Source organism: Choloepus didactylus, chromosome 4 (genome assembly GCF_015220235.1).
Source record: "Choloepus didactylus isolate mChoDid1 chromosome 4, mChoDid1.pri, whole genome shotgun sequence".
Taxonomy (NCBI): domain Eukaryota; kingdom Metazoa; phylum Chordata; class Mammalia; order Pilosa; family Megalonychidae; genus Choloepus; species Choloepus didactylus.
In genome coordinates, this window is record NC_051310.1 from 101,960,691 (window position 1) to 101,986,602 (window position 25,912).

The window sequence follows — 25,912 nt, forward strand, 5'->3', positions numbered from 1 at the left end:
ATTTCTCAGGGTTTTCTAGATATAAGATCATATCATCTGCAAACAATGACAGTTTTACTTCTTCTTTTCCAATTTGGATGCCTTTTATTTCTTTGTCTTGCCGGATTGCCCTGGCTAGCACTTCCAGCACAATGTTGAATAACAGTGGTGACAGCGGGCATCCTTGTCTTTTTCCTGATCTTAGAGGGAAGGCTTTCAGTCTCTCACCATTGAGTACTATGCTGGCTGTGGGTTTTTCATATATGCTCTTTATCATGTTGAGGAAGTTTCCTTCAATTCCTACCTTTTGAAGTGTTTTTATCAAAAAGGGATGTTGGATTTTGTCAAATGCTTTTTCAGCATCTATTGAGATGATCAATTGATTTTTCCCTTTCGAGTTTTTAATGTGTTGTAATACATTGATTGTTTTTCTTATGTTGAACCATCCTTGCATGCCTGGAATGAACCCCACTTGGTCATGGTGTATGATTTTTTTAATGTGTCTTTGGATTCGATTTGCAAGTATTTTGTTGAGGATTTTTGCATCTATATTCATTAGGGAGATTGGCCGGTAGTTTTCCTTTTTTGTAGCATCTTTGCCTGGTTTTGGTATTAGATTGATGTTAGCTTCATAAAATGAGTTAGGTAGTGTTCCATTTTTTTTCAATGTTTTGAAAGAGTTTGAGTAAGATTGGTGTCAGTTCTTTGTGGAAAGTTTGGTAGAATTCCCCTGTGAAGCCATCTGGCCCTGGGCATTTATTTGTGGGAAGATTTTTGATGACTGATTGGATCTCTTTGCTTGTGATGGGTTGGTTGAGGTCTTCTATTTCTTCTCTGGTCAGTCTAGGTTGTTCATATGTTTCCAGGAAATTGTCCATTTCTTCTACATTATCCAGTTTGTTGCCATACAGTTGTTCATAATATCCTCTTATAATTTTTTTAATTTCTTCAGGATCTGCAGTTATGTCACCTTTTTCATTCATTATTTTGTTTATATGGGTCTTCTCTCTTTTTGATTTTGTCAGTCTAGCTAGGGGCTTGTCAATCTTGTTGATCTTCTCAAAGAACCAACTTTTCGTGATATTTATCCTTTCTATTGTTTTTTTGTTCTCTATGTCATTTATTTCTGCTTTAATCCTTGTTATTTCTTTTCTTGTACTTGGTTTAGGATTGGTTTGCTGTTCATTTTCTAGCTTCTTCAGTTGATCCATTAGTTCTTTGATTTTGGCTCTTTCTTCCTTTTTAATATATGCGTTTAGTGCTATAAATTTCCCCCTTAGCACTGCTTTTGCTGCATCCCATAGGTTTTGGTATGTTGTGTTCTCATTTTCATTCGTCTCTATATATTTAGCAATTTCTCTTGCTATTTCTTCTTTAACCCACTGATTGTTTAGGAGTGTGTTGTTTAACCTCCAGGTATTTGTGAATTTTCTAAGTCTCTGATGGTTATTGACTTCTAATTGTATTCCATTGTGGTCAGAGAATGTGCTTTGAATAATTTCAATCTTTTTAAATTTATTGAGGCTTGTTTTATGTCCCAGCATATGATCTATTCTGGAGAAAGTTCCGTGAGCACTAGAAAAGTATGTGTATCCTGGTGATTTGGGGTGTAATGTCCTGTAGATGTCTGTTAAATCTAATTCATTTATCAGATTGTTTAGGTTTTCAATTTCCTTATTGGTCTTCTGTCTGGTTGATCTATCTATAGGAGAGAGTGATGTGTTGAAGTCTCCCACAATTATTGTGGAAACATCAATTGCTTCCTTTAGTTTTGCCAATGTTTCTCTCATGTATTTTGTGGCACCTTGATTGGGTTCATAGACATTTACGATTGTTATTTCTTCTTGCTGAATTGCCCCTTTTATTAGTATGTAGTGGCCTTCTTTGTCTCTCAAAACATCCCTGCATTTGAAGTCTATTTTATCTGAGATTAATATTGCTACACCTGCTTTCTTTTGGCTGTAGCTTGCATGAAATATTTTTTTCCATCCTTTCACTTTCAGTTTCTTTGTGTCCCTGTGTCTAAGATGAGTCTCTTGTATGCAACATATTGATGGTTCATTTTTTTTGATCCATTCTGCGAATCTATATCTTTTAATTGGGGAGTTTAATCCATTTACATTCAACGTTAAAACCGTGAAGGCATTTCTTGAATCGGCCATCTTATCCTTTGGATTATGTTTGCCATATTTTTCCCTCTCTCTATTAATATCCTTTATTGTACCCATACCGAATCTCTTTAGTACTGAACCTTTCTCCAAGTCTCTCTGTCCTGTCTTTGTTTCTCTGTCTGTAGGGCTCCCTTTAGTATCTCCAGTAGGGCAGGTCTCTTGTTAGCAAATTCTCTCAGCATTTCTTTGTCTGTGAAAAATTTAAGCTCTCCCTCAAATTTGAAGGAGAGCTTTGCTGGATAAAGTATTCTTGGCTGGAAATTCCTCTCACTCAGAATTTTAAATATATCGTGCCACTGCCTTCTCGCCTCCATGGTGGGTGCTGAGTAGTCACTACTTAGTCTTATGCTGTTTCCTTTGTATGTGGTGAATTGCTTTTCTCTTGCTGCTTTCAGAACTTGCTCCTTCTCTTCTATGTTTGACAGTGTGATCAGTATATGTCTCGGAGTGGGTTTTTTTGGATTTATTCTATTTGGAGTTCGCTGAGCATTTATGATTTGTGTATTTATGTTGTTTAGAAGATTTGGGAAGTTTTCCCCAACAATTTCTTTGAATACTCTTCCTAGACCTTTACCCTTTTCTTCCCCTTCTGGGACACCAATGAGTCTTATATTCGGACGTTTCATATTATCTATCATATCCCTGAGGTCCATTTCGAGTTTTTCAATTTTTTTCCCCATTCTTTCTTTTATGCTTTCATTTTCCATTCTGTCATCTTCCAGGTCACTGATTCGTTGTTCAACTTCCTCTAGTCTTGTACTATGAGTGTCCAGAATCTTTTTAATTTGGTCAACAGTTTCTTTAATTTCCATAAGATCATCCATTTTTTTATTTAGTCTTGCAATGTCTTCTTTATGCTCTTCTAGGGTCTTCTTGATTTCCTTCATATCCCGTACTATGGTCTCATTGTTCATCTTTAGTTCTTTGAGTAGCTGCTCTAGGTGTGTCTCTTCTGGTCTTTTGATTTGGGTGCTTGGGCTTGGGTTATCCATATCGTCTGGTTTTTTCATATGCTTTATAATTTTCTGTTGTTTTTGGCCTCGTGGCATTTGCTGACCTTGATAGGGTTCTTTTAGGGTTTGTAGACCAGTTGAAGTCCTTATCTCTAATTTATCAGATCTACAGCTTCGTGGAGTACACTTTCTCTAACTAACCAGCAGGTGGCGTCCACGAGCCACCTGTTCTCCACAAGCCAGATCTCCCCTGCTTAGCCTTTTTGGTGAGTGGGGGAGTGAGTCTTGTGGGGCCCAATTGGTGTCCCAAGCTTGCGTGTGTAGTTGGTGTTGCCTGCCCTGTATGTGGGGCGTGTTTCTGGGCAGTCGGGGAGGGGGGGGTGGCCCTAACAATCAAATCTCCCTGATGATCCTAGAGTTTTAAAGCTACTGCAATAGTCTAATCCTTCAGTTCAGTCCTGCCACAGTTTGTCTCTGCCACTGACCCACAAGTCTTTGGTATTGGCGTATGGCTCCTGAGACTTGCAAGTGGGCCCCTCTTCCAGGCTGTGCACCCCGGGTCCTCTGTTGAGGGATGACTGTGCTATGTCACAGGTGAGTGCTGTCCCCCCAGGGCAGTTCTGGGCTGCTGGGCTGTGTTGGGAGGCTCCCAGTCTGCTCAAATGATGGCTGAATGGGGCTCTGTTAATTCACACTGCTCCCCCTTCCCAGCTCTGGGACATTCAGCTGAGGTTGCAGGGAAGGCTAATGTCCACGCCCAGTTTTGTGGTGTGTGCCTGTTATTTGAAGCACTTCCGTCACACTGGGTTGTCTGGGGCAGCTCTGGGCTATGGGGCTGGCGATGGGCAGGAGTGTTTCCTGTCCACCAGGATGGTGGCTGTGAGCGGACACCCCCCTTTTCTTGGGAAGTTGTGTTGTTTAGTGAATTTTCTCAGCCACTGGATTATTGCCTTTTGTCTCAGAGCTCTCTTAGTTCTGCTCTTGACTTGACGTGCCCAAATTTCAATTCTTTGAAGCTTTCTGTATTGAGCTTCTTAGAGTAATTGTTTTAGAAAAAGCAAAAAGGATTTAAAAAAAAAAAAAAAAAAAAAACGGCCCTCCTCAGAGATCTAATGGGTTATTGAAATGCTAATAGACAAAGCAACCAGGGCCATTAAGGAAAGGTGCACAGGGCAGAGAGATCAGCCTTGCTTCGGGATTTGCATATGCGCCTCAAGGCCTGATCTCCGCCTTTCCCCTTTCTGTGTTCACCAGAACTCCAAAAATCCTCTGCTTTTACTTTGGAGCTTCTCGTGTTGTTTTCCTTCTATGCCTGTCTCCTCTCTGCTGGGCTGGCTGCTCTCAGAGTCTCTGGTGTCTGGCCTCAGTCTATCTATGGTTGGAGTTTGAATCAGTAGAATGAGTTTCCGATAAGAGCAGCCACTGCAATTCTCCCTTCTCCTTTCTGGAGCTGACAGCCCCTCCTCCCCCGGGACTGAGCCTGGCAGGGAGGGGCGCGGGTCCCCCGGCCGCAAAAACTTACAGATTTCGCTGATCTCAGCAGTTCCACGTTTTCATGAGTGTTGTATGAAGTATGCCCAAAGACAGATTGCTCTGTGGTGTCCAGTCCACGCAGTTCCTGGCTTTTTACCTACTTTCCTGGAGGAGTAACTAAAACATACAGCTCACCAGTCTGCCATCTTGCCCCGCCTCCACAAGTTTTCTTTTAAAGAGGAACTTTGTTTGATCGTGTGTCATCAGAACAAATATCACCTGGGGATTTGAGGGAGTAGATCTGAGGGAGCAGTACCTTCTTATCAATCTTTCATTATGGAAATTATGCATGTGCTGAACAGAAAAATAAGCCTTGAAGTCTGCTGGATACACAACTTCAAAAATACTCTTTCAAAGCTGGCAGAGCCAGAGGCCTCTCTACACTGGGAGTGAGCAACGAGCCGGAGGTTCTATTATGGGATCCGACTCTTGGGCACAGTGGTGAGGGGGGAAGGAATCACTCCACTAGCAGCCAACAGGGTGGTCTATGTAAAGGAAGCCTCTCGCGGTAATACATCTGCCTCTTCTCAGTGGGCTGCACTAGGTCATCAACCCAAAAGTAGGGACTCTGAACAAACCTGGTTTCTCATAATATGGAGCAACATAAAGTCAAGGCAATGAGGGGGCACAACATCCATGCATTAGCCAAGACAAAGCAAAGTGACACTCTCAGGCACCTCTTAGTTGGTTATCAAGATTTGGATCACTGAGAAGTTATCAACATGCTTCAGGAGAGGGAATAGGTTCTTTGCTGAGCAAAAGGCAATACAAACCATTTCTAATATCAAAGGAATAAATATGAAGCAACTAAAAATATCAGCTCCCCTCAAGAGGAAAAACATTAAAGCTCCATTCTCTTCTTATTCTAAAGTCATCTTTAGGGGTTTCCTAAAAAGCTTTTTTGAGGCTTTTAATCTCTGCAGCCTTTCTCTTGCCTTTTCTCTTTCTTCCCTCATTTTCCTGGTTATTTTGAAAAGAAAGCTCTCCTTTCCACTTTTCAAAAAGGGTTGGTGAAAGCTATGATTCTACCCTCACTTGTCTGCTTGCCTCTCCCAGGGAATGGGCTATCTGCAAGGAGGCTCAGCTCTGGTGAAACCCACAGCAAGAGCTGCAGCTACTAAATTAAGAGGAATTTCCTGGACCTGTTTCCACATATGTGCACCACAGCTCTGTGCTCTGAACTTCCTAAAACAAATGATGGATGCTAAAAAGCAAGAAATATTAATGACTCACCCACTATACTCACTCATGCAATTCCCCATTAAAGGAAATTCTCACAGGGTCTTCTTGAGTCTGTTAATCATGCTCTGAAACTCTGATGAACCACGGGTTCCACTGAGTTCCGGAGATCGTTGGGCAAGCTTTAAGCAAAAGGCTTGAATTCCGCCCCTTAATAACACCCATTGCACCTTGAACTTTACCTTAGGGGACTGGTCTGGGAAATGTGCCAAATTACCTTTGCAGAGCTAAGCAAAGTGAAAAAAGCTCACTTTAACACTTTGAGGACCAAGGAAGAGGCAGCAAAGCCTATATTCTAGATATAGATTAGTTTTCATGTAAGTACCTTTTAAATAAGTGCACTGGTATATTAAATCACCAATCAAAACAATATCAACTATAAAGAACTATGCAAATAGAGTTGATGAAAGTTGAATTAAATGGACTTGCAAATGGATTCTAAGATTTTTCATCTGCATTTCCAGTGACAGCAGTGTCTAAAAGGAGTAAGAATTTTTTAAAATGCATCAATGATATGTCATGTCTGGATGGTTATGGGAAGAACAGCTCTTTGTATGATTGAAATGGTAAAAGAGATAGAGGGGGAAAGGGAGAGGTTCTGAGAGTTCAAGCTTAGATGTGATAACACACTGTGACTAAAAAATGAACAAGGAATTGAGAACAGCATCAGAGGAGGCTGTCTAGATCACTATGTATAAACAACTTAAACAGAAAATCGTCCAGGAAGAAATAAGAAAGCAAAATCTTAAGATTAATTTATCATTAGGTTTATTAATTTTATAAGAGAATTTAATGTTTGACCATTGATTTTTTTGTTTGTTTGTTTCCTTTTTCTTTTAATTTAATTTTTTTTATTAAATTCAGTTTTATTGAAATACATTCACACACCATACAATCATCCATGGTATACAATCCACTGTTCACAGTATGATAACATAGTTATGCGTTTATCACCACAATCTATCTCTGAACATTTTCCTTACATCAGAAAGAACCAGAACAAGAATAAAAAATAAAAGTGAAAAAAGAACACCCAAATCATCCCCCCGTCCCACCCCATTTGTCCTTTAGTTTTTATCCCCATTTTTCTACTCATCCATACACTAGATAAAGGGGGTGTGATCCACAAGGTCTTCACAATTACACTGTCACCCCTTGTAATCTACATTATTATATAATTGTCTTCAGGAGTCCAGACTGCTGGGTTGGAGTTTGGTAGTTTCAGGTATTTACTTCTAGCTATTCCAATACATTAAAACCTAAGAGGTGTTATCTATATAGTGCATAAGAATGTCCACCAGAGTGACCTCTCGACTCCATTTGGAATCTCTCAGCCACTGAAACTATTTCGTCTCATTTTGCATCCCCCTTTTGGTCAAGAAAATACTGTCAGTCCCACGATGTCGGGTCCACATTCATCCCCGGGAGTCATATTCTGCATTGCCAGGGAGATTTACACCCCTGGGAGTCGGGTCCCACGTAGGGGGGAGGGCAGCGAGTTCACCTGTCGAGATGGCTCAGTTAGAGAGAGAGAGGGCCACATCTGAGCAACAAAGAGGTACTCGGGGGGAGACTCTTAGGCACCATTACATTTAAGTTTAGACTCTCCTTTGTGGTAATGAACTTCATAAGGGCAAGTCCCATGATCGAGGGCTCAGCACATCAAACCGCCAGTCCCAATGTTTGTGACAACATCAACACCAGTCCAGGTGAGGATGTCCAACACATCCGCACCTTCCCCCAGATCCTCGGGGCTGGGGAGGGGAGGCTGTAAATATATTTTTTATTATCTGCCCAAATTACTCTGGGATGTGTCACTATTTCACTCCAGCCTATACTAACCTACCATACCTCACTTCCTATTCAAAGTTCCATGCAATTGTGGTGTTTGAACAAATCGACTGTAGAGTTGTACCGTTTAGAAAATTTAGATCCTGTACCAAATAGATATCTTTTCCCTTGGTCTCATATGGAAGTTGAAGTTTTAAAACACTATCAGTTTCAACCTTTACCCTTTGGCCTGGCTTGCCCTGGTCTTAACCAGACCTGCTTCATTCATATCACTAATTGAAGTCTGGGCTCTTTTCCAGCTTTTCTTTTTTTTTTTTTTTTGACAGTGGTTGTATGCACTAATACTGACATTCATATTTGCGGAGCTCTAGCTCTGAGTTTCAGGTGTCTCAGAGATATGCGTTGTTCCAGAGACCAATCAGGTTATATGCTAGGGGATCAGCATCTCAAAGTTTAGAGATAGGCATTATAATTCAGGGATAGAGTTAACTGCTGTAAAAGCTTACAATCTAGGGACTATTACAATTATTATGTCCAAGTTTGACCATTGATTTTTAATGTTTTATATTTACAAATTAAATCACAAGCAAGACTGCTACCCCCCTCCAAATAATAAAATAGCCTTTATCTCATATCACAAGGTGGTTTGCGACTAACACTTCACCGGGAAATGTTTAATGTAATAGAGAAAACACCAAAATGGGAATCAGAGAAACCAGGTTCTGTTCACCTTTTATTTTCACCTTCTGAACAATCTAGGTGAGAGTATCAGTAAGGCAATAATGGGGAAAATGAAAATATCCCCTATTCCATCCATGAGACAGATTGTAAAAAAGTCTTTAAAATGAAATTGCAAGAAATCTGTTATAATTTCTAGTACACTATGTCTTAGCACGTCTTGAAATAGACAACAATGTCCAGGTAACTTGATTTTTTCTTTCAAGGTAAATTACAATTTGCTATTCATTACTATAAAACAGAACTATTTTACACTATAAAACTGAACTTACCAGTTGATAAGTGACCCTCAAAGAAGAAGCTATGGATTTTCTATTTCTGCTATTTAAATTAATGTTGAAACAATCCCTGGTCCTGTAATACAATGTAGACAGTCACTGATAACTATGACTTTCACATCTAGCTTCTTGATAGTCAGGTTGGTTCAAACCCTGACTTAGCCTACTCTTTGTCCTGGACCCTCAATATTTGTTCTGCTTTTATAGTGGAAGATAACACACATTTGACTGTACTTCAGACTTTTCAACCAGCTTTTCATTAGTGGCCAGTTTTAAATTGAGATTTAGTATTTCTGACTTGACACTTAGAAAACCACATGTCACAATCTCCACAAAGACATCTCATTTTCTGAACATGTAGAGTGAACTTAAGGTGTTCAAAGGAAACAGTAACACTGTTATGGACTTGTCTGTTATACAAATGATTCCCTTGGTAAGGTTATATCTCATCAGTCTGCAATATTCATACATAATTCAAAGCTGCAGAAGCAATCTCCCGCGGGAAGCTCACTTGGCTTACCCAGGTGGTAGGATTAATCATTATAGAATCAAATGAAATAATCCTTTTTAAAAAAATTACCTGGCAAATTCATTCAAGACAGATTTTTATAGAAATTACATTAAATGTCTGAAAGTATGTTTTTAAAAAGCAAATCAAATTCTACATTAGAACAGATTAAAGGCTTTTATGCACCCAAGTATTTCCAAAATTTTGGTCCAACTTTATCTCTGAATTCAACTACCTTCATTCAGCTTCAGAAGGGGGAGTAAATGAAATCAGCCTTCTATAGAGACCATCTGCCTCTTGGGGCAAATGCTAGTCTAAATTCCCACTTGCCAGCTCTCTTCAGCAGCTACATCTGTCTCCAGTTGCCCAAGATAGCCAATAAACAAATGTATGCTTTTTCAAACCTCCCTAAAAATCAGACCAAAGCACAACAGAGATAAAATTTTATGGTTTTGATACTGGTTTCATGAGCTACATATTTCTTTGGGGTTGCTGGGGACAATGTACCTTGGCAGAAATCGTATTTGCATGAACATATGAGGATGAGAGTTCAAAGTTATCAAATCCCATAAATTTGTAATCTGTTGGAAGGGTAAAAAAAATTCACTCCATTTTTTTTTTTCTATCTCTCTTCCTCTTGGATCCTCCACCAATATGACATTTCTTAATCTCTATTTTATTTTCCAGGTCATCAATGTGATTTTGCCATACCTCCCAATTATTGGCATTCTCAGGTAGAAAAGTATTGTGTCCACTGATCACTATCTTAGTGTCTCCAATTTTCCACTAAGCCTTCTGTAGTCCTTAAATGAATCTTATCCTGAACTGAGGTTAACCTTTAACTGCGATCTGATGAGTTCCTGCTAATATGTCTTGCATAGTCTGGCCAAACAAAGGTAGCTCTTATTGGTGTGAATCAAGGAAGACTGGCAGCCATGTGCAAGGTTTTGAAGAGATTCTAATTTTCTGCCACTGCATAAATTCACTTTCTTTACAGATGTGAATAGCAAATTAAACGTGTCTTCAAGGTACCAAACTGCAAGACAGCAAAGCAGATAAAAAACACAGGCCACTGTAAATCACTGTCATCTTCATAATAGTAAGAAAAATTACAGCTTCAAAATCTTATGAAATACAGAGTCAGAATAGTATCTGTGCAAATTAACAGAAAAGATAAATTAATTTTAGAGAAGAGCAATACAATAAGGTTGCCCTTCTCAATAAGAGAGGTATAGAAACAGCTTCTGAGCATCACCATTTCTTTCTGGCTCACTTCTAAAGAACAGGGTGAGAGAGTGATGCATATTTCTGGAAAAGGTAAAATATTAGAAGAAAATACCCACAGCCTCCTCCAAGGAGACAAATCCAGGAAGGATACAGAATGGCCTATCAGGGGTTCTGGGTTTTCACTTCATGCCCAGAAGCACTGGAGGAGGCAGTCACCACAACTCTTCTCACTTTCCTCTTGTCTCCCTCAACTGTCTGTCTGCCCTTTCACTCAGAGCGAGGAGATGCTGAGAGATGGTTAGGTCCACTTACCTCTCCAAAAACACTGCAGGCTCACTGAGGGAATGGATGTGGGGAGGGGAGGGGAACCCACAGTGTTCAGATCCTATTCCTACCTGATGCTGTGCAAGCTGGGCACTTTTCCATTTCATTCACAAAAAACGCACCCGGAGGTAGATATAATTATTGTCATTTTACAGATGAGGAAACTGACACTGAAGGAAGCGAACTGAATTGCCTAAGATTACATGCATACTTAGGAGGCAAGAGTCAGGATCTGAATTCAATACTATCCAACTCTAAAATCGTGCTCTGTCCGCCACACTGCATCAGGTGTCCAGTTTGGTGTAATGTAGAGACTCAACAATAAATGCTTGATAATGAAGATGAAGAAGTAAAAGTGCTTTGAAAACAATAAAGCTATTATTGAATGTGTGATATTAATGTTCACAGATGTGTTCTACTTTTGAAAAATCCTAATCCACCCCCCCAAAAAAAAAACCACAGTAATTACTTGCATTGCAAAAGAATTTCTTTAAATAGGAGGTGTTCAAGTATAGAAAGACTATTTATAGATATTAGGCTACCTAATAACAATTACCACCACCACCTCTACATTTACTGAGTGCTAGGCACTGTGCTTAAATATGTATCTTCTAACAATAACATTCTGAGTAAGACTTCTTATTTCCATAATAGCAAATAATGATAGCAGCCAACACTTACATAGTGCTTATTATGTGCCAGGTGCTGTTCTAAGCGGTGTTTTTCAAAAGTGGCACTACTGACATTTCAGAGCAGACATTCTCTGTTGTGGAGGGCTGTCCTGTGCATGGGAGAATCACAGCAGCATCTCTGCCTCTACTTACTGGATTTTGGACTCCCTCCCTGTCCCCAGTTATGACAATCAAAAACATCTCCAGACACTGTCAAATGGCCACAAATCCCTTCCAGCTTTCTAAACCCTTTTTGTGAATCAATTAAGTCTTACAACAACCTACCGGGCAGGTTATTATCTCTGTTTTATACATGAAGACATTATAGCCCAGAGAGATTAAGTCACTTTTCTCAGGTTAACACTGCTAGTAATTGGTGGAGCTGAGATTCAAACTCCCTCCAGGGACTGACTGGATTGACTCAACAGCTCTGGGGTATGGCCCAGGAATCACCCAAGGTGATTACGATCAAGTTGGTCCCAGGACCAGATTGTGAGAAACTATTTTTCACTGTCTCCCTCTCCCAAAGAGAATAGCTACAGGAGAGCAAAGTGTGAAAAGTGAGTAGGAAAATCTGAAGTAAAGGAGCATCTTTTCTCAGAGGTGATATAGGCTGAAAAGGGGAAATAAAATAATTGCACTGTTGGTAGGAATGTAAAATGGTGCATCCACTATGGAAAACAGTTTGGCAGTTCCTCCAAAAGTTACACATAGAACCACCATGTGACCTAGCAATTCTACTCCTAGGTACTGAAAGCAGGGACTCAAATAAATATTTGTACACAGATATTCATAGCAGCATTATTCACAACAGACAAGAGGAGGAAACAACCCAAGTGTCTATCAACAGATGAACGGATAAACAAAATGTGGAATAGTCATACAATGGAATATTATTCAGCTGTAAAAAAGAATGAAGTTCTGATACCTGTAACAGCAGGGATGAAACGTGAATACATTATGCTAAGTGAAATATGCCAGACATGAAAGGACAAACACTGTATGATTCCACTTACATGAAACATCTAGAATAAGCAAATTCCTAAGACACAGAAGTAGCTTAGAGGTTACCAGGGGCTGGGGGAAGGGGTAATGGGGAGTAATTTATTAATGGGTACAGAGTTTCTGTTTTAGACAATGAAAAAGTTTTGGTCATGGTGATAGTAGCACAACATTGTAAATATAATTAATGCCACTGAATTGTATACTTAAAAATGGTTAAAATGGCAAGTTTTATGGTACATATATGGTACCACAATAAAAAATAAATTTAAAAGAGGTGGCGGGGGGGTAGCTTTGGTATCATTCCTAATCTTCTGAGGTTTGTTCTTAGAATATAATTATACACACTCGCAAAATGTTGTAAAATGAGGATTTGGCCTAGTGTGACAGTTATTTTTATTAGAAGCTTTGGACGGATGAAGACCACACTCTGAAAGAAAGAAGCACTATCTGTGACAACAGCAATAAGGCAAAGTCTTCTAACAGGCAGCAATGTCACAGTTATACATGTCGACAGAGAGAGGGGAGCACAAGGGGCAGGTCCCCATGACTGAGAGGCTGTTACAAGCAGACAGACCTCAGCGCCCACATCTTCTACCCACCCTGCCAGGCATGCTTCCTAAAACATCTTTTCTTCTGCTGTTCCTATGCTCCACATCAACCACAGATTCTCGTGGCCTGTCGAGGTCTACGCAGGTCTTCCAGGCCCTTCACAGCGGGGCTGCAACATATGTTTCCACCCTTATTCCAGACTTCCTGAGGGACTAGACAAGCCAATCCATTTCTACACCATGAATCCCTGTACATTGGATGCACCATATTCTACTTCTTGGTGTACCTCTTCCCTTTCCTAAAGTCGCCCCCCTTTTATCTTTTCATCTATTCCAAACTCAACCAGTCTTCAAAGACTATATGTCTTAATGCCCTTGGGGACTTTGCCTTTTCTGACCAACCATGGCAGGGAACTAAGGATTGTAGCAAGCACTCAGCAAATGCATGTTGAATAATTCAAACCAGGTAGGATCTGGGCAGCAAGCCACTAGAGAATTTTACCAAGATCTGTGCCCACACTTTTCCCAGCAGAATTTCTGTCTGTACCTCCATGGAGAATGGGATTGGGACAGGTTCCAATGTGGTCCAATGTAAGGACCTCCCCACTCCCTTGTTGGAAGTCAGAGGAACAGGATATCTTCCCAGATGCAGAGTGGAGCTTCAACCATGTGCCAGCAGCACAAATAGGCCAACTTACAAATTCCTGAGGCGATTTCACTCCATGACAACCAGGAGTAGGGATACAGGGCTAAGCAGTGTGCCCGTTACCATCGCTTTGCTCTTTTGAAGCAAAACTTTCTCTCTACTAGTAACAAATCACCATTAAAGAGACACCATATGAAGATAAATTGCTTGTCTCTGGAATTAAACCTTTAAATATACCTGGTGACTCTAATCAATACTCTTGCAGTTATGTTAAATAATCACTGACTGAAGCCATGGCCTAGAGGTCTGAAGGATGGACCAGAAATTAGAAATTCAAATTTAATTTCAGCTCTGCCACAATGCTACTTTGTCCAGGTCTCCCATTATTCATCTGTAAAATGGGTGTAGTGGCATTTACAGGAGTATGTATTAATTAGGACATTCACATAAAGGGCTTTTTTGAGTACTTTAAGACTACTTGACAGGTCAATGATCAGCAAACATCAGTGTGGTCCTGACTGGCCATGGTCATGCCCCCCTGTGCTCAGGCTAACTGTAAAAGGTGTGGTAGACATCAACAGACAACCTCCACCAGTAGTGCCGCAAAAATCACTTAGGGGGCCTAGTAGTCTCTGAAGTCAAGGTCTGGCTCTGTCACCGACTTGCAGAGCAGCCTTGGGTAAGTCAATGAACTTTTCTGGCCCTCAGTTTCCCACAAAATGGGAAGGACACACTGTCTGAGCTGTTAGAATGGCTGAGATTATGTGAGTGAAAATATAAGAATTATATAATAAGGTATTGGTACTTAATGTCAGATCAATTAAGCAAACAAGCAAACAAAACAAAAACTACAAGTGGGAAATTCTCAGTGTGATTTTACACTCTGGAACATATTCATTATGGGACTTGAAGTCAGTTTACGTCTCTGGAGTTGTATCCCCTCACCATCTGAGGACAAACTGGAAAAGGAACATAAAGCTGCCTGAGGCCTACCCCCATCATGATGCACATAAACATAACCATTCTGCAACATTCTGCGGCCATTATTAGTTTTCTCTAAAACAGGATTATTTAAAGATTCACCATTAAGGACTTCATGAACTTTAGTCTAAGCTTTAGAAACAACATGCTACCAAATGTAGAGGTGATCTTTATAAACGCTGATAGGCCAGATGTTTTCTTTAGAGCAAAAGAAAATGCAACCAGGAGAGTAAGCAGCTACTCTTGGCCTCTGTCTCCCATTTTTTTCTTTATAAGAAATAGAAATTTAATCTTCAGCAGTCAGTTTGGTCCTAAGCATGAAAAGATGACTTTGATAGGCTTCTCTTAGTGAAGAGTAGAGGTGAAGCAAATGAAGATATAACTGGAGCATAAGCATTAAAACAATTCAAAATCCTAACTGAACTTTCCAGAGAAAGGATGTCACATTTACCATAGTCTATGATGTGTTTGGATTGTCTTTTTCCATATTATATATGCACACACTCACACACTCGTAGAGAGAGACCCAGACTGATTACTTTAGCAAGTACCAAAACCTGTCTACTGTTTGGCTGGAATGGCTACAGGCTAAAGAGTGCCTGACCAGACAAATCACATATAGCTTTGTTCAAGAGTTGGCAAACTTTTTTGCAAAGGGCCAGACAGTAAATATTTTAGGCTTTGAGAGCCATATGGTCTCTGTCACACAATTCCTCACCCTGCTGTTGTAGTGCGAAAGCAGCCAGGAACGATATGTAAAAGAATGAATGTGGCTGTGTTCCAATAAAACTTCATTTACAAAAAAAGTCAGATTTGGCGATCAGGCCATAGTTTGTGACTCCTGGTCTATCCTCTTGAACCATGGAGTGAATGAATGCTACTACATGATTGAGCCCTGGACTACTGAGGAAATACAGTTCAGTTACAAGGGCTCTAAGAAGATCAAAAAGGCCTTGGAAAGGTGAAGGTTTATAAAGATGAATAACATTCCCAAGGGAGCAAAGATGTATCAAATCTGCCCTGTCCACCTGAACAAGAATTCACCTGGGGTGTGCACAGAATCCCAGCTGTGCGGAGCATAGCTGGATCCCTGCAATGATTCTGAGGGTCCCAAAGAAACTGGGCTTCCATGGTATTCAGGAGTACATGCTGGGGGTCTCTGCTAATTAGAAGCATGATGTTCAGGGCTGGAGGAACTAGGAAGACTTGCTAAAGTCAAGAGGACACTCAGGGCACAAATGATATCCTTAGTTTTGGCTGGGAGTATTACAGTTATTTTGGGTGAGTGCCTTTATTTTCCTAATCATTAGATTACATTTTTCCTAATTGGTTAGAAAAAAAACTTTTTGAACTAATTTTTTAAGGACATGTACGTGATTGGCAATAGATCTCACCAAGCAATTATGAAAGAAAAATTACATAAGGGTGGACCAGGTGCCTAAATTGTGCACTTTGTGTTTGATAGTATTTGTACATTCAGGGACATAATTTAAACACATAACTTATGTCTGAAAATGAAACTAACATTGTGCCAGTTTGAATGTATTATGTCCCCCCAAACGCCATTATCTTTGACGTAATCTTGTATGGGCAGACCTATCAGTGTTAATTAGATTGTAATTCTTTGAGTGTTTCCATGGAGATGTGCCCCACCCAACTGTGGGTGATGACTCTGATTGGATAATTTCCATGCAGGTGTTGGCCCACCCATTGGGTGGGTCTGAATTAAATTACTGGAGCACTATATAAGATCAGACAGAAGAAGCAAGCAGCTTCAGCCGAGAGGGACACTTTGAAGAATGCACTGGAACTGAGAAAGGAGCTTCAGCTTACAGAGACATTTTGGAGACGGCCTTTGAAAGCAGACTTTTGCTCTGGAGAAACTAAGAGAGGACAAACGCCCCAAGAGCAACTAAGAGTAACATTTTTGAGGAGCTGAAGCCTAGAGTGGAACATCCTGGGAGAAAGCCATTTTGAAACCAGAACTTGGAGCAGACGCCATCCACGTGCCTTCCCAGCTAATAGAGGTTTTCCAGAGGCCATCGGCCATCCTCCAGTGAAGGTACCCGACTGTTGATGCGTTACCCTGGACACTGTATGGCCTTAAGACTGTAACTGTGTAACCAAATAAACCCCCTTTTATAAAAGCCAATCCATCTCTGGTGTTTTGCATTCTGGCAGCATTAGCAAACCAGAACAAACATGGAAAAGCATGGGTAAAATAAACATGATTTTAAGTCAATGACCAAGAGATTATCACTGTAGTTTGTTGAAAGGACTACTAAAAGGATGTACTTAAGCAAGAAAGAAATTAAACCCAGAAGAGTGAAATAAAGAAGAATAGTGGAGGGGGGGGATAAAAACATGGGTAAGCTTAAAATAAGCAGTCAGTGAAAAATATTCTGAGGAGGTAACATATAAATTGAGAGCCCAATGACAAGGAATCAACCATGCAAAGATCTGACGGAAGTACTCTAAGCAGAGGGAATAGCTGATAAAGAAGGTATAAGGAGGGATTATGCTTGGCATATCTGAGGAACAGAAAGAAAGCCACTACTATCCACGAGCAAGGGGGTGAGTCATTCAAGAGATAAGGACAAGTCTGTAGGCAAAGGTCATATCATGCAGGGCCTTCCTTCACTGTGATAAAACAATATGATTTGCCTTTTAAAAGGAATAGTTGGTTGTTCTAGGGACACTAGATTACAAGGGACAGAGACTAAGTAGGGAGACCAATTTGGAAAATACTTTAGTAAACCAGGTGATAGATGATGGTGGCTTGGTTTGGGGCAGTAGAAGCAGAGATGGAGATGTGGGATATATATTTAGATGTGGGATATATTTTGGGGGTTGAGTCAATAGGACTTGCTGATATTTTGGATGTAGGGGTGAGGGGAAGAGAAAAATCAAAGGTGATCCCTAGTTTTCTGTCTTGAGCAACTGAATAGATGCTGGGGTCATTTACCAAGAAGAGAATACTCGGGACAGAACAGATTTGTAGGGATAAATCAAGAGTTCTGTTTTGGACATGTTTCATTGGAGATGCCTATTTGAGTTTAATTGGAGATATCAAGCAGGCATTTATAAGCGAGTCATGGGGGATAGGTCAGGGATGGAGATATAAATTTGGGAGTCATCAGAATATATACAGAATTTTAAATCTTGGTATCAGATGAACCAGAGATTAGCCTATAAGATTTAAAGAACCCCTTTTTGGTGTGTGAAGGTGGTGGAAAGGGTAAGCTCAGAGTCATATATGTCACCAGAAGGAAAGTTGGAGGTTAAAAGATGGGAATGTATAAAACTGAATCCTGTGGTGGGCAATGTCCGTGATTAACTGTAGAAATATTAGAAATCTTTCATGAACTAGAACAAATGTATGACACTATAACTAGACGTTAATAATAGAGAGGCATGTAGGGAAAAAATATATACCTATTGCAAACTATATACTACAGTTAGTTGTATTTCAACATTCATTTATAAACAGTAACAAATGTACTATACCAATACTATGAGTCAACAACGGAGGGGGGTTGGTTAGGGATATGGCAGGATTCAATTTTCCTTTTCTTTTTTCTTCTTTCACTCTATTTCTTGTCTGGAGTAATGAAAAGGTTCTAAAAATTGAACAAAAATTAAGTGTGCTGATGGATGCACAGCTGTATGAGGGTACCGGGGGCAACTGATTGTCCACTTTGGATCTCTGGATAATTGTATGGTATGTGAACAATCTCAGTAAAAATTAAAAACAAAAACAAAAACAAGACAAAACAAAACAAAACAAAAAGAACCCCTTGTGACATATAGTTTTGTTAAAACAAAACAGAGTTATCTGGGATTTGCTTCAAAATAATAGGGGGAAGCAGATGCAAATGTAGATGACACAAGATAGGCCATAAACTGAAAATTGTTCAAGTGGGCCTTAGGGGTAAATGGTGGTTCATTATACTAATCTCTCTATTTTTGTATATGTTTAAAATTTCTATCATAAACAGTTTAAATAAAATGAAAATAAATAAAAGGACCCATTTTAAGACGGTTTTCATTAAAGGCAGCCCTGAAGTACTGATTCCAAGGTCATCATTATAAACAAGGTATTCAGACAAAAAGGAAGCCAGTCTCACTGAAGGTTCATGAACAAGAGGCTGAAAACTGTTAAACAGGTAGGCAGGGTTCACAATGTAGGGCTTTCCTTCACTGTGGGGATATGACTAGATTTACATTTAAGAAAGAACACTTGACAGCTAACATTCAACTCAGCTGTGAAAGACTGCAAGTTTTCTCCCCAATATCAGGAACAACATAAATATGCTTCCCAGTACCACTGCTATTCAACATTGTACTGGAAGAGCTAGCCACAGCAATTAAGGAAGACAAAGAAATAAAAGGCATCCAAATTGGAAAGGAAGAAGTAAAACTATGATTATTTGCAGATGACATGATCCTATATATATAAAAAATCCCTAAAAAACACAACAAAGCTACTGTAGCTAATAAGTAAATTCAACAAAGTGACAGTGTATAAGATCAACATGCAAAAATCAGTGGTGTTTCTATACACTAGTAATGAATGATCTGCAGAGGAAGTCAAGGAAAATATTCCATTGACAATAGCAATTAAAAGAACCAAGTATATAGGAATAAATTTAACCAAAGATATAAAGGACTTTAAATGGAAAACTACAAAACATTGCTGAAAAAAATTAAAGAACAAAATAAACAGAATGATATTCCATATTCACAGATTAGAAGACTAAATAGATGTCAATTCTACCCAAAACAATTTACAGATTCAACACAATCCTAATAAAAATTCCAACAATCTTCCTTGCAGAAATGGAAAAGCCACTTATCAAATTCATATGAAAGGGTAGGGAGCCCCAAATAGCCAAAACCATCATGAAAAAGGAGAACAAAGTTGGAGGACTCACACTTTCTGATTTTAAAACTTATTACCAAGCTACATAATCAAAACATTGTAGTACTGGCACATTGACAGACATAAAAACTTATGCAATAGAATGGAAAGTTCAGAAATAAGCCCTCACATCTATGGACAACTGATTTTTGACAAGGGTTCCAAGTACACTGAATGGGGAAAAAAAGTCTCTTCAACAAATGGTACTGAGAAAACCGGATAGCCACATGCAAAGGAAAGAAAGCGAACTCCTACCTCACACCATATATGAAAATCAACGAAAAATGGATCAAAGACCTAAATATAAGAACCAAAACTCTAAAATTCCTAGAAGAAAACAGGGAAAGCTCCTCAGGAGCTTATATTAGGTAACGGATTCTTAGACTTTACACTGAAAGCATGAGCAAAAAAAGAAAAAATAGATAAACGGGACTTCATCAAAACTAGAAACTTTTGTGCAAAAGACATTATCAAGAAAATGAAAAGACAATACACAGAATGGGAGAAAATATTTTGAAACCAAATATCTGATAAGGGTTTAATATCCAGAATATATAAAGAACTGTTACAACTCAACAACAAAATGACAAACAACCCTATTAAAAAATGGGCAAAAGATGTGAATAGACATTTCTCCAAAGAAGATCTACGAACGGCCAACAGGGACATGAAAGGATGCTCGGTATCATTAGCCATTAGGAAAATGCAAATCAAAACCATAATAAAGTACCACTTCACACTCACTAGAATTGCTATTACTAAAAAATTGGAAGTTAACGTGTTGGTGAGGATGTGGAGAAATAGAAAATCTTGTACTTTGTTGGTGGGGATGTAAAATGGTGCAGCTGCTATGGACAAGTTTGGTGGTTCCTCAGAAAGTACAGAATTAATTACCATACGACCTGGCAATCCCATTTCTTGGTAAGTACCCCAAAGAAATGAAAGCAGGGACTTGAACAGATATTTGCACATGAATGTTCAAAGGGGCATTATTCACAACTGCCAAAAGGTAGAAGCAACCCAAGTGTTCATCAACCGATGAATGGATAAACAAAATGTGGTCTCTATATACAATGGAATATTATTCAGCCATAAGAATCCTGAAATATGCTACAACATGGGTGAACGTTAAAAATATCATGTTGAGTGAAACAGGCCAGACACAAAAGGACAAATACTGTCTGATCTCGCTTATATGAAATAACTAGAATACACAAATTCATAGCCAGAAATTAGAACATGGGTTATCATGGGTAGGGGTGGGGGTGGGGAATGGGGAGTTAATGCCTAATTGGTAGAGTTTCTCTTTGGGGTGATGGAAAAGCTTTGGTAATGGGTGGTGGTGATGGTAGCACAACATTGTGACTGCAATTAACACCACTGAATTGTATACTTGAAAGTGGTTAAAATGGGAAATTTTATGTTGTATATATGCTACCAGAATAAAAAACAACAAAATAAACAAATATGGAACCGTACAACACAGAGAGTGAACCCTAATGTAAACTACAGACTATAGTTAATAATAATAATATATAATAATATTGGTACATTAATTGTAATGAAAGCATCACACTATTGCAAAATGTTAGGAACAGGGAAAACTGTGTCAGTTGTATATGGGAACTCTGTACTTAATGCATGATTTTTCTGTAAATCTTCAACTGGAAGGAAGGAAGGAAGGAAGGAACAGAGGTAGGGAGGGAAGGAGGGAAAGGATGGGAGGGTAGGGGATGGGAGAGAAGAACATTAGGCTGTTCTGAGAAGAATAGATTGCAGGGGCAAGATATAAGCAAGGGTTTTCTTAAATTCTTGTTCCCTAAGCATACTTTTGTAAAGGGGTCTTCTCTTTACCTTTATCTCTCAGAAAAATCATTGTCAATAATAGCAGTCACAATTACCTGAATTGTTCCTATTGCTAGATACTGTGCTAGAGCTTTACAGACAGATCTTATTTAGTCCTGACAATATCTCTATGAGGTAGATATTCCTTTTGTACAGATAGGGAAACTGTAGCTCAGAGGTTAAGTCAAAAGTCACACAGCTAATTCAGTGGTAAAGTAAGAATTCAAATCTTTGTCTAACTCCAGTGCTTGCATTTTTCTCATTATGCAACATTATTCCCCATGCTATGGACACCAAAGATTTGCAGAGATGGTAGGTAAGCTAGTGCTTCTAAAAATGAAACTGAGAAATCCCCAACTGGCCACACATCAGACTAACCACCAAATTAGTTTCTCTTAATCCAAACTAGCCAGATGGAAATGAAACATATAGATAAATTTTTGAACCAAAATTTGACCCTCTGGTATCCCTGTCACCTGTATTTTCCATCTTCCAGTCCATTTTCAATACTACTGCCAGAAGAGATTAAAACAAAATAAAACAAAACATGCTACTTTCCCACTTAAAAACTGTTTCCTGCAAGATAAAGGCCAAATGTATCAACATATCTTGCAAGGCACTTTACAGTCTGTCTCAGCAGCTCTCAAACTTTTTGGTCTCAGGTTTCCTTTTATACTCCTAAAAATGGAGAACTGCAAGGGCTCTTGTTTACGTGGGTTATATCTATTGAGTCACTGTATTAGAAATTAAAACTGTGAACATTTAAAAATCTTCATTCATTTAAAAATAACAGTGAAACTTTTAAATGTTAACCTAAAAATAGTTTTTTAAATGTCTTTAATATCTGGCTTAGGAAAAGACAGCTGTATTCTCCTATCTGTGTCCGCATTCAATTTACTGTCTTGGTTGAAGCATATGAAAAAAATCTGGTCTCACCCAGATACGGTAGGTGGGAAAGGGAGTATTTTAATAGCCTTTTAGATAGCTGCAGATATTCTTCTCCAGTACTTTACCAAAACTTGATAAGTTGTGGCTTCTTAAGGTTAGAGGCAATGGAATCTGAAGCCGTATCAATTAACTTTTTGTACTCAGTTACATTAAAATCCATTGGCCTACCCTGCACTATGAATGGCTCTTTTATTAATGTAATATTACAAAATTATTATTATGCATTGGGTTATTTGGAAATTATTGGTTCACCAAGTTATTCAGATCTTCCAAATGTTGACACATTTAATATAATGTGGGCCACTGACATCATTGGAAAAATGTTTAAATATTAGGAAGCTGTCATGATCATGGGGGCAGATATAAATTTTCAAAAATTCTTATTTTTGCTTGAAAGCTTAAATTTTATCATTGACAACAAATATTGTCAGTTTTCTTCATTCTACATTCATTCTTAATAAAACATCTGCCAAACATCCAGGTCTGAATAACCTTTATTTTGACTGTCAGTTGTTCTTTCAAGGTTTTCCAGAAAAAAGGCACTAGTACCATTTTGCAACTCAAAAATAATTTCACAAGTATTTTTTTTCCTTGAGTCAACCATCATATTTGGGTATGTAGCAGAAGTACTCTATGTGTACTTTCCATTTCATCACGCAGAATTTTAAAATGACAGGGACTCAAAGGCTGAAATTTAATAAAATTTACTACTTCATCAAGGACAGTCTTAATTGAAAACCGGCTTTATAAAAAAAAATACTAGTACAGTTGGTGCCACATCTTTGATTCGTGCTAAGGTGTCAGAAGTTTTACCCACATTGTTTTGCAACATCAGTGCAAATGCCAACACTAAAAAAGACAAACAATGTCTTAGTACTATTATGGAAAGAGTTTTGACCTTGCATGGACTACACTTTAAGATTCATTGGTCTATCCATTATCCTTCTTTTCCAGCCACATGTCCAGCTTCTATTTGCCATTATCCTCATCTCTGTGACTTTGCATATATTGTTCCTTTTGCCTGCAATGTCTTCTCCAACCAGCTGGAAAAACCCTATTTGGCTTTTAAGATCTGGTTTGAATTTTATTTTGGAGAAATCTGTTTTAAGCTGATTTAGTCACTCTGTTTTTTGTGCTTCTGTACCACTTTGCACAAATATTTTTAGCATTTATGGTACTGAGGGCAGAGGAGCTACCAGTATTTTAAACTGTCCAATGAGCCAAGACCCCTATGTAAGTCTTTCACATATTTTCTAATGAAATTTGGTATTAATTCTGTGTGATAGGTATAATTATAGCCCCTGTACAATGATGGACCCGACAGAGAGCCAAAGCAGAATTCAAACCCACATCCATTATTTCAGCAGTGTCATAATCTTTTTCCCTATGTGCTCCAGGGCCTAATACTATATATGACATTTGGTTAAGAGTTTAATTTATGTCTCCTGAACAGTCAAATAAATGAAGATAGTAACGACCCAATCCCATAATGAAAGGCTCTACACAGTCCCTATCCGTCAGTGCCTGGGGTCTGGTCTTCAGAACACTACTATTGTTTTCATTCTTCATCCCTAATATACACTTTAGATTTGGAATCTTCACTTACTTATGGAAACCTATATTCTCATTTCTTTCACCAGTGTGTTTCCAGCTGTTGGATGGTAATTTAATGATTACACTGCCATCAAGCCAGAAACACAAATGTTGACATCTGACAGTAATGCTTTTCTCCTCAAAGTTGCTTCAAGGAAATACCAATGGTGTATCCAAGTAAATGAGTTGATTATTCAAAAAGTAAATGCTGTGTATTTTTCAAAAAGTGTATTCACACTTTAAACTTTTCAAAAAGTTAGTGGAAAAGAAGCTTAAAAAAAAGCTATTGAATACCTCTTTCTCTACTGAGTCTGGGACATTATGAAATGTGAAAATTCCACTGTGCAGCTAAGAAAGGCGTAGTATCTCACTGCTTTACTTACTACAGCACATATCTTTAGAATGATGGTGAGACCAGTGGTTCCTTAAAGTGTGGCCCCAGAACAAGCTGCGTCAGCACTACCTGGGAACCAGTTAGAAATGCAAATTGCCAGGCTCTACCCCAGGCCTACTGAGTCAGAAACTCTGGGGGGTGGGGCCCAACAGTCTGTATTTTAACCAGCCCGCCAGATGATTCTAATGCATGCTAAAATTTGAGGACCAATGGGGTAGATCAATCATGTCACTTGGAATCATGGAGGTTACTTATAAAGAATTGATAAGTTATTGGAAGATATAACTGGCCCATGTATAATCAAATCTATGAAAATAGAAGCTACATGATAAGGGGTCTGTCATGTCAAGAGCCTGGGCCACCCTCAAGCCCAGATACAGTTGCTTGTAGACTAAGGAGAGACTTTCATTGCACAGAAGAGAGGCCGTGTCATTTCTTGGCTCTGACTTCCAGGTAGTACTTAATGGGGAGTAAAGACATATATTGATCTGCACAACTAGCTGCCATTCCCTTGGTAGGTAATTCCAACAATGTGCTGTTTAAATTGCTTCTTTCCTAAATAAAATAGCAACCTGTAATACATGCATTTTATTACTGCTGGAGTGTAACATTCTATCACACACATTCCACTACCAGTGACAAGACTATTCTTTCCAGGAATACATTAATTACCACTATTCTAGTTGCTTTTTCTATGAAATGGATTTAAAGAAAGCAGGAACTTGCTAGCATTTTGACAACTATTTGGAGGTAAAAAGCTCATTTTAGTAAAGAAAATATATATATACACACATATACATATGACTTCCTAGCATTTTACTAGAAAAGTGGAAAGCATTAACTGTTCACTTTATTTTTATTTATACCTTTCCAAAGGAAAGCTGGTAAGAGAATCTGCCTCGCTCATAGGTTTGCTGTCTTTACCAGAGAGAAGGCCACGTCCAGTAGAGGAAGCATACAGTAAGTCAGGAAGGAGGAAGACCCAGAATCAGATGAATGAAGTACTCAGAGTATAACTTTGTTTAAAAAAAAGGACGGGGGTATAAGGAAATCATCCTATTTGTCACAAACTAATTAGTTTTGCTTTCAATACAAATAAGAAAGAAAAACTTAAGTTCCCTGAATATAAATGTTTATGTGAATGATTACAAGTGAAAATAAAACAATTTTGTTTGATCTTTTGTTGCATTAACAATGCAACACAACAGGATGAGTACAAGCTTTAGAGTGAGAAAGATCTGGGTTTGAATCCTGGCTCTGACAATTACTAGCTGTGTGACTTTGGCCATTTCTTAAGTTATGGTTTCCTCATCTGAAAAATACAACCACTTTATAGGGTTGTTAGAAGGATTTGAAATAAATATTCGGGATGTGTCTTGCACAGTGCCTGATACAGAGTCAGGTGATCAATAATGGTCATCAAAGTGTTAAAGAAAAGGTATTAAATGCCCAGAGAACTGATGTGGGTATTCAACCTGCCTAGCTAAACTGAGGATTACACCACTGGGTCTCAATCTCAGTAACTAACTACTTCTTATTCACCTTCATGTTAAATAACTGAAAACTGCTTTTGACTGGCACATCCTTCCCCCATCCTTTTTCCACATTGGAAAGATAGA

The 25,912-nt window shown here is 38.8% G+C and overlaps 1 protein-coding gene across 3 annotated transcripts in view; it reads right to left on the minus strand.

The window, feature by feature from the left end:
- Positions 1-25,912, minus strand: part of PEAK1 (pseudopodium enriched atypical kinase 1) — a 133,442-nt gene that overhangs the window by 40,704 nt on the left and 66,826 nt on the right. The window lies entirely within an intron of this gene.